Consider the following 15,058-nt stretch of genomic DNA (forward strand, 5'->3'; position numbering starts at 1 on the left):
AATTTTCATCACCACCTCTACTGGTAAGGCTCGGATAAAATCGTGTTAGTAGGAACACCGTGACTTATATAATGCACCATTGCACAGTTAATAAGGTTATCTGGAGAACTCTGCACTTCCACCTCTTGTAGCCTATACTCTGTTTTTTTCCATCTGTCCACCCGCCTGTGGTGTTTGTGTATGGTAACACTGCGTCCCGGGGTTTAGATAGTTACGCTATGTTCAAGTTTTAGGTAAATAAAAGGATATCTGGGTGTACATTTGCAACTGAAAAGTGTTTTAATAATTTACTGTATGCGAATTACACCGTTAATATTCGAAATAGGATATTGTTATTATTGTTGAATGTAAGCTGAATGTAACTGTCTAAGCCCGGGACGCAGTGTTACCATACACAAACACCACAGGCGGGTGGGCAGATTGAAAAAACCGAGTATAGTGAGGTTGTTGTCGTTAACAGCCATGGGGGCAACACGGCACTTTTTTTGTCTGAGGTAATATGGCACAATGGTCCATTTTAACCCAAGGTGGTCTATTTTACCCTCTGATACAATACAGGCAAATATTTCACATTTATTAATGATTATTTCCAAAAGAGGCCTAGAGCCTCTGTCATTTACTATAGCCTTTAATGTTCTTGAAAATTGTCCGTTTTCTTCATAGAGTTAGGCTTTCCCTTTGCTGGTTCTATTTAAAGACAGCACAATAATTTTTTATTTTATTTATTTAATCGGGTAAATTTATAATAACAATTATCAACAAACTGTATTAGCTTGTAGTAAATACAGTACTTGCCACTCAAACTCTCTAAAGACATGGAGTCAGTATATCTTATTAATGGAGCAAATGTTGTTTTAGATTTAGCTGGCCTTATGCCAGCACGGGTTCTTGCTCCTAGAGGAGCCCGTAATACGGAGCAAATGATGTTTGGGTTGACTCCAACGGACGTCCACCACCTAGCATATCAGTTGGCTGCACCAAATCATATGCAGCATCCCTATGAAAATGGAAGAGACTGGCTGAGAGGTGAGGTATTCTTTCGCGACGCAAAGAGCTTTATCTGCGTCAGACTGAAGCAACTTCTGCTGCAAGAACTCGTGGTTTTAACCGCGCAGCTGTAGCTAGGCCTACTCCTCAGAAGAAGCAAGTGCCTAAAGGCCCAGACCCACCCACTGTTAGCACCTCTGGTTATATTTCTCCATTTGAAATAAGTCCTCCTCCTAAAGCAGATCGAGTTAGTGCAAAGCGTAAAGTAAGAAGGACTGAGCACACTACGTCAAGCCCATACAAGAAGATGATAAAGGAAAAATTAATCGAGATGGATAAAAAGAAAACAAAAATGCCAGTAGCTGTTAAACATAAGAGTGGCAAAGAAAAGAAAAGAAAAAAAAGGGGGATGGGGTTTCAGGTTGTGTCTTGAAGGAAAAAAAAAAATAGTCCTTTATCAACTGTCACTCAACAGGAATCAAGTGAGTCCGAGGATGATGACGAGACATTCTGTTTGTACTGCTGTGAAAAATACAGTAAGAGAGGAGGTGAAGGCTGGATTCAGTGTGCTACTTGTAAACACTAGGCTCATGACGAATGTGCAGGTGTAGAAGAAGGTGATTATGAATTCAGCTGTGAATTTTGTGCGTAGGCCTGTATTTACTTAGGCTGATAATATGCTACAATTTCTTTGGAGAAATAAAAAGGAAAATATGTTTTATATTTCTTTTATTATGAATAATAATCACTTGCCATGCAAGGCAACGTTACTTAACATTGGTAGGTAGTATAATGAGAGACATTTTTTTCAGTGATGTTTAACCAAAGACTAATTACTTTCTAGAGTTATGAGAACATGACAACTTTAAGTTGTATGCTGACATAACAAGTGTTTACTCATGAGGGGTCATTTTGCCCCATATGCCAGGGCCATTTTGCCCTAACCATTGTCCATAATGGTCCACTTGGGTCTCTTCTTTTGTCAATTTTCTTGGGTAAAGTATGAAAACTATATCTTCCAAAGAAAGTTTATTTTGTTTATTGATGAATAACCCCGTAGGAGGGTAGTGCCTTCAGTGGACCTTATGAGGTGCACTGTAGGCATTACTTAAGGTTCTTTGCAGCGTGCCTTCGGCCCCTAGCTGCAACCACTTACATTCCTTTTACTGTACCTTCTCTTATATTTTCTTTCTTCATCTTGCTTTCCGGCCTCTCCTAACAATGGATTCTTAGCACAACTGTGAGGTTATTCTCCTGTTACGCCTTTCAAACACTTTACTGTCAATTTCCATTTCAGCACTGAATGACCTCATAGGTCCCAGTGGTTGTCCTTTTTGCCTAAATTCTATATTCAACTCCACTCAACTCATTTTGATGAATAAAGATGAGAGAAAAAATAACTATTTAAATATATTGCAAAAGGGTTTTTAGAAATTGGACTCAAACCTTAAGTGTGCCGTTTTGCCCCACCATCCTCCCCTACTGATTTTCCTTTTTTAAAGGTACAGTCACTCATTTAAGTTCATGGATGTCCGGGCATTTGAGAGTGATTTCCATTTCACCCCTTTCTGGACGACAGGTGTCTGGGAGTGCGAAACTGGCCAAATGTTCAACTCGCTAACTCTGCTGTAGAAAGTTACGGTGTGCGCCCGTCTTACTATACAGGCCTGCCAGTCCAGAAAGTGGTTGGATGGAATTCAACTGTATGCCCGGAGACATCCAGGAATTTATATGAGTGACTAAACAAATGCAAAATGCCACGAAGCACAGAAAAGAAATTAGAACAGCCTCAAAGGGAGCAAACAACTTAAACAAACTGTCATAAAATCGTGTTATTCCGTTGTTAATCTTCTGTCTGGCCAAAAGACGAGCCGATCGCCGTGGTTGAATTCCTTCATCTCTTGACCGTGGCTAGACCTAGGCTTCATCTGTCTGTTCGGCTGCTCCCTCGTCCATGCCATCAACATCGGCACCTGCACTGGGGGATCTTTCTTCCTTCCAATGCCCGGACGGGAGAAAGAGAGACAAACTAGGCAGGAGGAGGGGTGCAAACAACGTCTTTTCTAAGAATCAAATAATTTGATATTTGATAAAAATATATATTTAATAATATATTTAGTACGCTATTACATTAAATGTCATTATCATCAGTACATCATTGCAGATATATATTAAGTATACGTATTGGGCAGCCTTGTAGTCCCAGACGTAAGGGAAAAATATTAAGAGGGAGAATATGGAAAACAGAGCCCTTCTAACTTACCTTAGATAATTGTAAAAGGAAGGGTCAAGGTTGCCAGGAATACTCAGCTGATTAACTTACCTTACATTTATTTACAAGATAACGTTGAATGGCCTGAGGTAAAGGCAAGACCTAGAGCCACGTGGGCAGAGCGCTATATAATGTCTGGATCGCTCCTATCTTTCACAATATTGGAAAACTGTCCAAAATCAACATCTAATTCAATGCTGGTTTCCAAAATTGATATTATCTAGCAGTAAGGAAGCTCTTGCATGCGAGGAGACGGAGCACGTGACTCAGCAAATCTGTAAAATGTGCTCCCCAAATTAACCACAACATAAAATAAAGACTTCTTGCACAATATTTCAGCTACAAAGGCAGTCACTTTTTTATTTAACACACAATGGGGGAGGACCTCTAGTACTTAAATGAAATGCTCACTGAAAACTTTGTTTATCTGGGACGATCACAAAGGTAGCATGCGGCCATGAGGCAGAAAGGGAACAAAGGGATGTTCTTTTGGGATAGAAGTTCGAATTGTATAATGTGGAAGAGTTTAATTGACTCAGAGGAAAATAACTGGCAATATGACTGTAACTCAAGATGTACCTGGATGCCTTATGGACAGGAACTTTGGATAATGGCGTCGGCTTTGTCCAAGCTCGAGGCATGCCAGTTAGCCCCTTCGTAGGCCTATGGGAAGGCTGGCTTGGATGTCTGTCCTGGGTTAAGGACTGTGCTGGACTGAGACCGTCATCAGGTGCGAATCTTGGGTGTTGGGGCAATATTCTCCCCCCAATGGCAGGTCATCCTGGGAACAGAACATACGGGCAGCGAAAAGTTCACAGGATAAGGGATCTTATAAGTAGGCCTAAGAAGTACCTATACTCTGTTTTTTTTCATCTGTCCATCCACCTGTGGTGTTTTTGTATGGTAACACTGTGTTCCGGGCTTTAGATAGTTACGCTATTTGTAAGTTTTAGGTAAATAAAAGGATATCTGGGTGTACATTTGCAACTGAAAAGTGTTTTAATAATTTACTGTTTGCGAATTACACCGTTAATATTCGAAATAGGATATTATTACAATCGTTGAATGTAAGCTGACTAACTATCTAAAGCCCGGGATGCAGTGTTACCATACAAAAGCACCACAGGCGGATGGACAGATGAAAAAAACAGAGTATAACTAGCTACACACTCCCCTTAAAATACATCCCTAATGTATAAAGAATTTTTATTCCCCCCCCGCTACTCGACTGGCGCCAGAAATGACTGACTGGCCTGTTTTTCCCTCCTAAAGTCAGCTGGTAGGAGAAAAATGGCTGCTCTTCTAGAAACTAATTAAAAATTAATGCTACTGGGAAGACGAGGGGATCAATAAACGTGAATATATATATATATATATATATATAATATATATATATATATATATATATATATATATATATATATATCAATTTTTAAATGCATTCTTGTAAATAAATGTGGGTTTGTTTTTCCATTTACAGTGTGTCTTATTTTCAGAGATAATAATAATAATAATAATAATAATAACAATTATTATTATTATTATTATTATTATTATTATTCGCGGCAGTTATCTTTATTATGAACACTACATTTTTACCACCATCATCTCATTGTTAACATATCTATTATATTACCAATATACAGTATATATATATATATCATATATATATATATATATATATATATATATATATATATTAATTTTTAAATAGCATTTTTGTAAATAAATGTGGGTTTGTTTTTCCATTCAGTAGTGTCTTATGATCCAGAGATAATAATAATAATAACAATTATTATTATTATTATTATTATTATTATTATTATTATTATTATTATTATTATTATTGTTATTATTATTATTCGCGGCAGTTATCTTTATTATGAACACTACATTTTTACCACCATCATCTCATTGTTAACATATCTATTATGATATTACTGCAACAAGTAGAAGCGTACTCAACATAGTATATCATTATTACCAATATATCATTGCTGATTTATTTCCCTTGTGAAGACGATAATGATAATAATAATAATTCCGTGAAATTCAAAAATTAAAAATGATGTTGATTATAAAATATGATAAACGTATTCAAATTATGCGCAAAGGAAATTATGTGAATTTGTCGATCTTATCATTTCTTAACAACTTCTAGAAAACTTCACAAATTTTGGGATTTCATTTTCTTTCTCATCATTTTTTAAAAAGCATTTAAATTATGAATTTTTATTTTACTTTTCATCATTTCTTACATACTAGTATATAAATTTTGAATTTCATTTAATCTTCATCATTTCCTAAAAACCATTTAAATTTTGAGATTTCATTTTATTTATCATCATCATTTCTTAGAAACTCTTATTTTTATAATTTTGGATTTGACTGGTATTCCTGTGATTCTGTTATGTAACAAACCTCTGTGCCAGAATTGACGAACAAAGTACTTCTTGGGGTTCATTAAACTAGAATTTCATTTTATTTCATAAAAAATATTTTATTTCAATTCTGGAATTCCGTTGTAGCCTTTTGACCTTGTTATATAAGCAAAACTTTCGTGCCGTAATGACCCAAAAAATTTGACGAGCTACGTATGCCTCGTGTCCGCAAGCAACTGTGTTTTGTTCAGTTGCCTAGCAACCGAAGTTACCTACGTATGCCAGGGCGTTTAACATAGTTTCTTCTTCGGCTTCCTCAAGTCACGATCGCCGAAGTACCTTTACTATTTCGTCGCAGTGAAATTCCTTGAGGAGATCAATACCTCTTTATCTCTGTACCTTCTCATTTCGTGCGCGCGGCAGGAAAGAAAAAAGCCAAGCAGTGGGACATTGTCGTCGAGTTCTCCATGATTGTTTGATGTTCAAAGAAGGTACTACTAAAGAAAGTCGTGGGTGGATTCCAGTTAAATTTTGGGGAGGGGTGGGCTATGGTTTAAAGAAAGGTTGGTTCGAATTTGAGATGAATCCCGACGTTGGCTTGGTTATAAGATTTACTTATTTATTATATTTATATATTTGTATAATTAATAAATTGAATTTTTATTCTATTTATTGATTTATTTATTAATTATTTCTATTCAGTCATTTACTTCTTTAGTTATTATTTTATTATTTATTTACGTATTTTGGTAACAGGACCATACTTTGGATTTATATTTTGTTATATTTATCAATTTATTTATTTGTTTACTCATTTAGAGTACTCTTATTTTGTTGCTTCCTACAAAACTAACTCCTTAGTCTTTGATGATAAAAAAAGACCCTACAATATGTGTGCCATGAAATTCTATACTCCACTCCACTCCAGTCAACTGCAAGCTCCACCCCTCTGCTCCTTCCCCTCTACTCCCTCCCCTCTGCTCCTTCCCCTCTACTCCCTCCCCTCTACTCCTTCCCCTCTTCTCCTTCCCCTCTACTCCCTCTTTACTTACGCCCTTTCCTGACTAGTCCTCCGTTTTCTGTGTAATTGATACAAATTTGAGAGATAACCGAGTGTCCCCTGACTTGACCTCTTTTAATTCAATCGGGCCTTTAAGAAAGATTAATCAATAAAAACAAAACAAAAAAGAACTGTACTTCGTAGAGTCAAGTTCGTACACAACGAATGAACGAGATGTCGTGCTGTCTGTTTGTTTTCAAGCCACGATGAGGAATCTTCGTGCCTGGCTGATTACGCAAGATTGACTTTCTTTGTTTCTTTCTCTCTTTAAATCTTCAGCAGGAAACCCTTACGGGCCACGCCAGCGGATCATAAACACAAGAATATATGCTCTTTCTTTGCTCCATTACCTCGATTGTAATTATAAAGAATAGTATACTTTTGTAGAACTAATACCGTGACTCCTGTGGAGTTACTGACCCATAGGAAACTTACACACACACACATAGCAGATTACTGTTATTAACCCAATTCTCAGTGGCGTATAGTTATGGTCTTGGCCTGCCACCTCGGTGAAAACACCATACAAACAAAACCCAATTCTCAGTAATCTTCGTAAACAATGCGTGACCCGACCTCCAGCTTACTCGGGATGCATGCAAGATTTTCATTTAATGTACAAGTTGTAAACATTATATACTTAACGTGAAGCAGTCTTCTTAATTAATACTCATACTTAGTATTATTCATACTCACAACAAGGATTGAATGAGAAGGACACAAATTAAACATCTTCATATTATATTCTCAGTTATAAGTGGAAATACAAAACAGTTGAACACAAACATAGTAGTCTCTAGGTTCAGTACATCAAATCTTACTAAAATGGGCGCAATGTCTGTCCGTCCGTCTGTCATTCAATCACGGCTAAACGGCCGGTCCGATGGGCCTGAAACTTGGCAGGGTTATGGTGGGGACTCCTAAGATGGTTTATGATAGGGTTTCCTCCTACCCCCGCCCCCCTCTGAAGGAAGTGTGGGTGAGAAAGGATTCCCTGAAACGGGGCTGGTTACTTTACGAATTTTCATACATAATTTCTGTATACATAAGTTTGCTAGTAAATTAAAACTTGCTAAAACCTACAGTTAAATAGAGCATTGCTTCACCAACGGAAATCAAAATAAACACGCTATATTCTATGTTGAATACCGCCTCCTGTCTTTAGCTGTGTGCCAGAATGATGATGATTCATTTCAAATAACAACCAACGTAGTGTAAAGGGTAGACTACGAATCATTTGAAATGGCACACAACAAATCGTTGCTCATGACGACCAAGAGAGTGTGAAGGTCAAACTATGATTCATTTCAAATAACAACGAAGAGAGAGTGAAGGTTAATTTTATGAATTATTTCTAATAACAACGAAGAGAGAGAGAAAGTCAAGGTTAGGCTGCTAATCATTCTTTTTAAACAAATAACAACCAAGAGAGAGTAAGGGTTAAGGTTCAATAATTAGGATTCATTTCAAACAGTGGCGGATCTAGAAATCTTTCATGGGGAACACTTAGTGTGTGTATATATATAGTATATATAATATCTATATATATATATATATATATATTATATAAATATATATGCGTATATATATATATATATACGTATATGTATATGTTATATATTATATATATATATATATATATATATATATATATATATATACATGTACACATACTATATGGTACATGTATATACACATATATTTTACATCATTTGCACATATATATTGTATGTACCAGAGAGAGAGAGAGATTATAATTATGAAGTTTGTTACTTTGTTTCCAACAGCTGTTACTTACAAAGAAGTAGCAGGTGAAGTTGCTTTGGCAAACACAAACCTTAAATACATGCTGAAAGAAAGAAAAAATTAGATATAATTTTCAGTGTTTCTGTCAATATTTTACTAGTGTGCAGTGTGTACACATTATCAAAATTTAATTATGGCTTTGAGATTTGCACATTATTCTATCCATTGGGGGCCACGTGACCAGGTTCCGACACCGCAATCCCCCGCCCCCCTCCCCCACACCCCCACCCCCTTTTAAATCGACCAATGATTTCAAGTACCAACCACGAGAGAGTAAAGGTTAATTTACGAATTATTTCCAATAATAAAGAAGAGTGTGTAAGAGTTAAACCATGACACATCTCGATAGCCAAGGTCGCGCAAAGGTTAAATCATGAATCATCCCGAATATCAACCAGGATAGTAAAGGTTACACTACGGATCATTGCAAATGACAACCAGGATCTTGTAAGGTTCGGCTATCGTTCATTTCAAAGGACAACCATTGCGTGACGGGTAAACTATAATTTACTTGAAATAAAAAACCAAGATTATGTAAAGGTAAGACTATGGTTTTTTTTTCCGAAGTCAACCAAGATCGTTCAAGTTATACTATGGTTAATTGCAAATGACAGCCAGCATTGTGCAAGGGTAAATTATGTACATACTACATTTCAACTCATGATTCTTGATTCCGCTATCTTGCAGTAATTATCAGAACCAAAGTTTTACATACAAATCTGAGATTTATAAGCATTAGCAAACATATGTATACTGAAAATATGTATGATAAATTCGTAAATTTACTAAGTCTACGGGCACAGCCAACCCCGTTTCACGGGCACAACCAGCTCCGTTTCCGGGAATCCCTTCTCACCCCCACCCCTATCGGAAGTGACGGGGGAGGTAGGATGAAACCCCATTATAAACCATCTTATAGGTCCCCACTATAACCCCGCCAAGTTTCATGCCCTCTGACCAGCCGTGATTGAATGACAGAAGGATGGACAGAGCAGAGCGCCTCGGTGGCGTGGTTGGTATGGTGTTTGCGTCTCACCTCGGTGGTCGCGGGTTCGAGTCTCGGCCATTCCATTGAGGAGTGAGAAACCACTGGTTCCATGCAACGTAAAAACACCATACAAAAAAGAAGGATGGACAGACATAAGATGAGATTCAAATAATTAATTCTTCTGAAAACTGGCCACTTTAAAACTAATGAAAGATAACATCAAATACAGACTGTATCCCAAATACCACTGAAATCTACTGGTAATTTTCCACTTAAGAAGTTAAAAGCCTGAAAACCCGGGTTTTGCAACCAATGTCTTTCTTATGCATAAGACTCTAGAGATTTTTCCGGCAAATAAATGTCCAACTTAGATTACCTTACACATTACATAAGAATACATTAGCTATGAGCAAATTTTAATTATATTTATTTAACGACTAAAATCACAGCATAGCAACAAAGTATCTGATACTTCCACCTACGATATGCTGTTAAAACGTGGAAAATCTCATACCTCACCTAAGGTTACGCTCACTGCAAGCTATGTTCTAAATATGCCCGATACGAATCTGTTATCACATTATCAACTAAACAAAAGTATGACTGGCGGATGGACAAATACTATATCCCCTATACCCAGGTCGGCCAGACAATGATGTCACACTGGCTTGTCGATACAACGAAACATTTGACGATCTTCATTTGCATTAAGTTTCAATTTTGCATTAATTTTCTTTGAATGAGCGTCTACCAGTAACCTTATTATTTATTATCAGTGTCGGTTTTGTTAAAAAGAATAGACTCTTATGTCACAACTGAAAGTTAATTTTTCTGTCGATAACAAGGGTAAGAACTCTATATTTCTATTGTTTTTAACAATATATGGACGTTAACTGTAATAAAGATTACTCAGAATACCTCAGGCATTCAATAAAAGAAAAGAAATTTGCCTTCAAGTAATATATATATATATATATATATATATATATATATATATATATATATATATATGCGTGTGTGTGTGTGTATGTGTATTATATACTACATATAGTAATTCTAGGAAATAACTCGGTGCGGACTGCAAGGAACGTTCCTACAAATACGACAGCCACTAGGGATTGTGGTGTCCAATGTATTTTCCCCCGTGTTTAGTACTATAGTAGATTCACATCAACCACGCATTTGACGTCTAGGCCAGTCCCTTGCGACGCTCCTGATTGGCTGCTGATAAGCCAATCACGGGGCTGGAAACTCTCAGTCTCTCTCGAGAGTTCGCATAGGCAGGGTGTATGTTCTACCTCTCCTGAAAGACGTATACCCCAGAAGAGATGGAACATACATCCTGCCTATGTAAACTCTCGAGAGAGACTGAGAGTTTCCAGCCCTGTGATTGGCTTATCAACAGCCAATCAGGAGCGTCGTAAGGGACTGACCTAGACATCAAATGCACGGCAACCCAAATACTATAGGAAACTGATTTCCAAAAGAAATACCCGACGCGGAGTTATTACCTAGGTCTACCATACATGTATACAATAGTACTAAATATTCAACTGTCCTTGGTTTACAACCTGTAAATCATGGGTCACTTTACGGTCAACTCGGGTGATTCGGGCTACCTACCCTCATACCCAGACCGTGCCTACCTTAACAGAGAGATTAAAAACCGAATAAAAGAAATCGTCCAATAAATCGTTTCCAGAATAGCCTATTATTATTGACATTTCGATTATCCCGTTGTTTCTCTCTATTTACCTGAGCAATCAATACTGCCAGACACGCCCAGAGTCACTTTCGTCGATTAGAGAATTTATCATTGGTGAAGCAGGCGATTTTCTTCCGTTTGAAAATTTATGGTGACGTTAACGGGCCATTTTCTTTCATTTTTGTGGGTTCTTATGACATGCTGTTTGTTGGCTATTTGACTATTAGACTTTTTTTTATAAATGATTAGAATGTTTGCAATTGCCAGATCATTATAGATAATGGTCTTGTCAGTTGTTCCACATACCTGGCTAACTTGGTAATGTATGCGTGCAAACAAACGCACACATATAAACACACACACACACAAATCACACTAAGTTCATCAAAACAGGTATGAGGTAATCTTGTAAGTAATTAAATTAATCAAAGGGCATCACCCCATCAACAACTTTAAAAGTCTAAGTATTTCCCAGATTTCAGAAGTCTAAGTACTTCCCTGGTTCTAAGTCACTTCAAGTAAATTGAAGGAAAACACGTCAATTATCACTCAACGTTTCTACCTAACATAAATATAATCATACTGGTTAAAAGAAACACTTGTAAAAATATAAAATACAAAAAAGTTATTATTAAACTCAAAATTTATAAGTGAAATTCACAATATCAGGGAAAGTTACTGTTATTTGAAAACAAAGTAAAGTTTAATTAATTCTTGAATCAATTAAATAAAATTAAATCAAAATTAATTTATCACAAAATTCAAGAAAATTAATTCAATCGAAATTCAAAAGTGTTAGGTAATATTTGAAATTTGGAAATTAATTCACAAGTGCTAAACAACAATGAAACTTGAAAAGAATTCTAAGTAAATGCAAATTAATTCACAAGTGTTAAATTCAATTAAATGTGCAACAATTAAATAATGAAAATAACTAAGTTAATTAAATTGTGAATGCAAATGAAAACAGAAAAATGTGGAAAATACCAAAATTGTAAAAAGTATTAATCACACAGAATATAAAATGAAAAGACACACTTCAATAAGAAAATGAATAAATGCACAAAACATAAAAATCACTTCAAATGAAACAAACACAAAACACGAAAATTTACAATGTGTAAAAATGTGAATAGTTTCTCTCAAACCATTGTAACTATTAGTTATTAGTTCTCTAAACCATCGTAACCATAAGTTATTAGTTTTTACCAAACCATCGTAACCATCAGTTATTAGTTTTTACCAAATCATCATAATCATTAGATATTACTTGCAACTAATAAAAATATAACACACTTTACCTTCTTGGTATACCAGTTTTCTTTCTTTGCTGCAGCTTGTTTCACACTCACAAAAACAGGCGCCGTTACACACAATGTTTGTCCAGATTCCACAAAAACACTAAATAATACTAAATAACTCTAAGAAATATCAAATCTGCAATCTACAAGTTACGAGTGACCAATTTACATTACGTTAATATAATCTCAAGTAAAACCAAACAAAAACTTCTTTCAGTTTTCTTCTGAAGAATGAAAAAGAAACCCACAAAATCACTTTGTAACTTGTTTACTTCTCAGTATTCACATTTAGTCTTACTAAACACTCTAAGTATGTAGTAGAACTAAATGTAAATACTTAGAAGTAAACAAGTTACAAAGTGATTTTGTGGGTTTCTTTTTCAATCTCAAGTATGTCGAGGGAGAGAGAGAGAGAGAGATGTCTGAACGGAACGCAGTTCTAAGATGTAAAGAAAACTCTTCCTTACGAAAGCTGGACAGTGGAGATGACACAAAACGTTTTGGGACACAATTCTTTCCAGAAGCTTCGACTGTGACGCAACTTTACAGACAAACTGCGAAATCTGCACATGGCATTCAGCAAAGATGAACGCGTACGAAACGAGTATACATTCATGTGCGTACCAGCTCAGCTCAACAAAGACACGTACATGATCAAGACAGAAATCGAGCAAAAATCCCTATCAGACGTGATGACAGAATTCCCAAAACACAGCGAAGACCTCGAGGTCCCTTATCGCAAAGCGTTGACATAATAGGGAAATAATCCTACTTTTGAATGGACACAGTTAATCTCTCTCTCTTTTCATACTACGTTATATACTCTTTCTATATATATTATGTTATGCGAAATCTGAAAACACATTTTAAACATCCTATCTCTAAGCTAGCTAGAAATCTGAAAAATGTTACACAATTTTATACAGTTAAAGAGGGGATATTTGCGTTTTGAAAGTTGTAATATATATAATATATATATATATATATATATATATATATATATATATATATATATATCCTTGGCTAGGAGTAAAATAACGAAATAATGCTGTGAAATGATTAGCGTAAGGAGAGAGAGAAGAACGTAATCTAGGTCAGCGGTTCCCAAATTGGGGTTTGCAGGCCCCTAGGGGTCCAGGAGAAGACCCTAGGTGGTCTGCAACACAATGAAAAAATACATATTTTTTCATCTCCAGAGAATATATATATATATATACATATACATATATATTCAATATACAGTACTTCTCTATCTGTTGTGGCTGTTTCCGCCAGTTTTACTTTGTATTGAATTCAAATCGATTAGAAAAATATTGAAAATATTTGATATATTTACTTATACTTATTTTGTGTAGGAAAATGCAAATATTAAATGAACTATACGTTGTACTGGGCAAGGTACTGGGTATCCTGGTATGGTAATGACACCTTCCGATTGGCTGGGGTCCTCGGCTGGGACTCATCCCATCTGGGGGTCCTTGGTATGGTCGAGTTTGGGAACTGCTGTTCTATAGTCCAAGGCCTATAGCCAAAATGTGGCGGCGGGCGACAGGACTTTTCTCCCGGACCACATCATTCGCAGTTAATAACATTTTGGCCATTTTAGCTTTCAGAAAACCAGCCAACTTAAACCTAAAACCTCAGATGGAGTGTCCGCTTCGTATTTGTCCCAGATTTTGTTCTCATTTCTCTTAACTATACGACCTCGAGGAGCGCCTCAGTGGCGTGATCGGTATGGTCTTGACCTGCCACCGCGAGTTCGATTCTCGGGCATTCCACTGAGGGGTGAGAGATGTGTACGTCTGGTGATAGAAGTTCACTCTCGACGTGGTTCGGAAGTCACGTAAAGCCGTTGGTCCCGTTGCTGACTAACCACTGGTTCCATGCAACGTAAAAACACCATACAAACAAACAATCTATAACTACGACCTCCAGTAACCTGTGCGTGTGTGTGTTTGTGCGCGCGCATATAGACCTTAAAGGAAAATATTATATAGGTGGCTTAGTCACGCAGGGAGAATAGAGGCACCTGTTGTGAAGGACGGTGCTTGTGATTCTATGAGTTCGAAGCAGAAGAGGAGAAAGAGAGAGCCCCGGAATGTACTTTTAACATGCAGGAATAAAAAAGGTGAGTGGCGCAGTGTTCATACGGTGATCTCATCGAACTGCTGATGCGTCTTTTGTGAAGGTATATGACGCGGTAGTTTTTGTGAAAGCTTTCCACATATGGAGAGTATCCAATTGGTTCGGTATTTTGAAGAGGAATATGACAGCGAATGATGTGTTGTATTCCACTGACGATATCCCTTTCATATATATATATATTATATAATATATATATAGTATATAGTATATATATATATATATGATATATATGATATGCATATATTTCATATATGTGTGTATATAGTGTATATATATATATATATATATATATATATATATATATATATTTTTTTATATATATATATGTGTGGTGTAGTGTGTGTGTGTGTAGGGAGAGAGAGAGAGGGAAATTGGTTGATTGATTAATTAGTACTTGCTGGCGTCGCAACCAC

General features: G+C 36.3%; 1 long non-coding RNA gene across 1 annotated transcript in view; it reads right to left on the minus strand.

Annotated features, from left to right (window-relative positions):
* Window positions 1–705: 705 nt before the first annotated feature.
* Window positions 706–15,058, minus strand: part of LOC135217356 (uncharacterized) — a 40,726-nt gene continuing 26,373 nt past the window's right edge. The window contains exons 2-4 of the long non-coding RNA XR_010315112.1: window positions 3,839–4,040; window positions 3,311–3,534; window positions 706–3,050 (exon numbers count right to left, since the gene is read on the minus strand). This is a non-coding gene — a long non-coding RNA (uncharacterized LOC135217356). The remainder of the gene's footprint in view (window positions 3,051–3,310; window positions 3,535–3,838; window positions 4,041–15,058) is intronic.

This window comes from Macrobrachium nipponense, chromosome 7 (assembly GCF_015104395.2).
Source record: "Macrobrachium nipponense isolate FS-2020 chromosome 7, ASM1510439v2, whole genome shotgun sequence".
Classification (NCBI taxonomy): Eukaryota; Metazoa; Arthropoda; class Malacostraca; order Decapoda; family Palaemonidae; genus Macrobrachium; species Macrobrachium nipponense.